This window comes from Rhyacophila brunnea, unplaced genomic scaffold (genome assembly GCF_057557595.1).
Source record: "Rhyacophila brunnea isolate RB1 unplaced genomic scaffold, BYU_Rbru_1.0 scaffold_3, whole genome shotgun sequence".
Lineage (NCBI taxonomy): Eukaryota > Metazoa > Arthropoda > Insecta > Trichoptera > Rhyacophilidae > Rhyacophila > Rhyacophila brunnea.
The window spans coordinates 53290104-53293769 of NW_028232965.1; the positions used below are offsets into that span (position 1 = coordinate 53290104).

General features: G+C 32.3%; 1 long non-coding RNA gene across 1 annotated transcript; it reads right to left on the reverse strand.

Annotated features, from left to right (window-relative positions):
* Positions 1-1121: 1121 nt before the first annotated feature.
* Positions 1122-2704, reverse strand: LOC147068557 (uncharacterized). The gene is made up of 3 exons (XR_015071382.1): positions 2676-2704; positions 2213-2438; positions 1122-1905 (listed from the first exon to the last, which is right to left on the reverse strand). It is a non-coding gene; the product is annotated as an uncharacterized LOC147068557 (long non-coding RNA).
* Positions 2705-3666: the final 962 nt, after the last annotated feature.

Sequence of the window (3666 nt, forward strand, 5' to 3'; positions counted from 1 at the left end):
TCAATAAAGCCACAAGGCTTTGTTTTAGCTAATTGATTTACTATTCGAAATTCGAATATTCACTAAAATAACTCTATGAGCCCTATGCACAATCGTCTGTCATAATTACAACAAAATTACAACAAAACACTATCCAGAAAGCCTTTCATAGTTATGATCGAATTGTCTATGGTCCACCAAATCTGCAATAGCTTCGTTCTGTTTTTCTATTGAAAATATTACCATATATAAAAATTCTCTTTTTCATAATTTAGGTAAATTATTTTGTAATTGTTAAACGATGACAAAAATATGAAAAATATACAAAATAAATTCAATAACTATAAATACACAATTAATATTTAATAAAAATTATTAAATGTCTCCGCAATTAGTGAATAATATAAGTTATTTTTTGACCATGTTTTTCCCGATACGGTAACACTTGCCGTTGAAATGTCAGATTTTGTCATTTACAATTATTACAAATATATGCCATGATGTGAATAATTATATAGAGTGATTAAAACTAATATTACCATGTTGGTGTGTAGGTAACTAAGTACTTATATATTTCAACTACCTATCTATTGGTTTAATATTACATAAATATCTAAATCTGAATAAGAAAAGTTAATTCATAATTCATTTACACTGACATTTCAATTCGATAATCGGTTTTACTAAATTAAGACATGTACAGAATCAAGAAAGTAAAGAAAATTATGTCGTATTAAATGTAACGGATATTTAATAGTTGTTCAATACCCATATTGAGATCAATTGTTAAAAGAATTTGAGTGTATTGGCCGTTTTAAAGCCACGTCAATTTATTTTGACAGCAGCTGTCAGTGGTAAATGGCAATACCCTCTTGAGACCCGAGATAGAACCAGTCATGAGAAAAAATATTTGTGCATTTTTCTGTTCAATAAATATTATTAAGATCACAAAAAAAAATATTTTTTTTACTATATATTAACTAAAATCCACTACGTGCACGTGAGTGCATCTCAGGTCACAATAGAGTACAATATTGGATACAGTACAAACAATGAAATGAAAGAAAATCAATGTGATATCCATATAATGATACAATTTTATTAGAAAAATAATACAATAATCATAATAATATAATGGTGATTGGATAATTATATTTATTTAGATTAAAAATATAGTACATTAACGGTCAAAACCCTAAAATACTACACATTAATTAGCGCACTTCAGGGAATAGGTTTAGGGACAACCATTATTTGCTTTAGAAGTAGATCTGTGTTTACTCGGTGTGTTATGGAAGCTAATGGCGAAGAGTTTGTTGGATGACCTTGTATCGATGATGATAATGATGGCTAAATGACTTTCATACCAAATCGTAGGGTTTGCAAGTCTGATTTTCCATGACTATGAAGTATTCCAATCACAGTGAATATTTTCTTGCCTATAAGTTTGCATGTACAATGAGCAAACAATTTCATGTCCATGTCCAACAAGTCCATGTCCACAGTGGTCAAAGATCCTCACAGTTTACATGCTTGATTTCCTGTGAAAGCAAACACACCACTGTGAAGATTAATGCGGATCATCGACTTGTAATCAGTATTTTACAACAGCTGACTGAGTGATGCACATCGTTCTTCGTCTTCTTTGAATCATAACACGTATTGGCCTGAAATAACGAATCGGTGAGGTTGAAGCTGGTAAAAAAGTCATATGTGTAGACGTACAAGGGCAGTTGTTGGGAAGCCAAAGTAACATCACAGCCCTAGCATTGAGATTGTATCGTATCTTCATCAGATAGGTAGGATTCACTTCCCCACAAGGAGAATAATTTATAGAGCAATTGGAGTCCAGCACCCAATAAACCATATGTGGCCATGAACTGAACTCTTCAGCTCAGCATCATTCGTCTTATTAGGCTCAGCGTACTGAAACAATAGAAAATACAATACTATGAATTAATCGATACATTTATCCCTATTTATTAAGTACCTATTCAACACCAGGAATATAAATACTAATGACCAATAGCATTAATCAATAGGCATATTAAGTATATTAATTATTCTGGCCATGGAATCCTCAATATGGAGATCACAAAGCCCTTTCAAACTGCATCAATTTAATTGGTACCTACTTAATTGATTTTTTGGCAGTGCATGCACTTGCCTAATAAAATGATAAGTTTGATATTTATGACTAAATGATAAAGTAATATAATATGAGCATTGATACCGTATGGTTTCATAAGCCAGGATAGGATCCTGGATTGTGATTTTAGAGGATCTATCTCAGCCTCTAGCAGTGGGTAAAGTTCACTGCTTCTCCAGGATAAAGTCATCATCTGGCCCCAGGAGATGGATCTGAACATCATTACTATCGTCAGGGTTATATCCTCCACCAACTTCGACATCATTATCATTCAAAATATCACCAATATGCTGGCTATTCAAGGATTCGTCTAAATGTAAACAAAAAACATAACCTCAATAAATCGGATATACTAATGTCAAAATATATCACTCCAGACCTGGGTTACACATGTGTGTACCGAATTTTGAAACTATGATTATAATATTTTACAAAAGTGTAAAAATAATTTAAAGTATACGGAATATTACTATGATTCATTGTGAAAGTAAATACATCATTGGTTTTTAATAGAAATAAATATTAATATTTAATTAAAAGCACTTACTTGTCAGAGTTGACTTTTTAGCCGCCATTTTTGTCTTGTGCAAATATCCATGACTTCAAAGTCAAAATAACAATTTATTTTAAAACTACATAGGCTAGTGTTTTGCTCTAGTGGTAGAAAAATATACTATCTATACCACTGTAGTCAAATGCGGTTCAAGTATCCATTCAAATCATTACTAAAAAATATTTAAATAACGTCCACATATGTGTACCTCAGGACGCAAGAGGATACGGAAGGGGGGCAAGGGGGCGAGTTCATAACAAAAGTAGTCTATGGTTAAGGATTCCTTATCTCTATAATCTATAGTTAACAGATGGATTTCGGCTACTTACAATTTTTACTGTTATTTTATGGTAAGTACAAATTGAGCATCGCGCTCTAAGTATTAATTTATTTACTTTAATGTGGGGTCGATTAGTTTTTATGTGAGAGCCGGCTGTTAAAATCGAGTGATAATGTTAAAGAATAATTATTAATAGTGATTCTTCTTCGCTGTTAGTTTCGACCCAAGGTTCGACCAAAGTTTGTGATATGTATTATAAGCAAACTACGCAATCTCGTACCAAGCGGGATTCGTGCGTATAATAACAAAGTGTTGGAGCGGAGCTCTCGGAGCAGGAGCACGGAGCAGTGGAGCAATGGGGTTTTTCCCGGAGCACCGAAAATTTGTAGTGCTCCACTGCTCCGGATGTTTTTTTTTATTAAATTTTCGTCCTATAACCTGATGAAAATATTATATTTAACACTTTGCAATACTGGAATTATTTAAAATACGGCCAAGTGATAAATAACCTCACTTTTTTGACAGAATAGGCAAATAATCAAAAACAATTTGCTGTCGTCAATTTTGTTTAATAGAATTAATAATGGAAAGTACGAATAATAAACCTTATTTCAAAACCACTTATTTAAAAAAAAAATGGCATTTATGTACATATAACACATATTAAAACTTTTAACCCAAAGCGGAGCAGACCCTGGAGCGGAG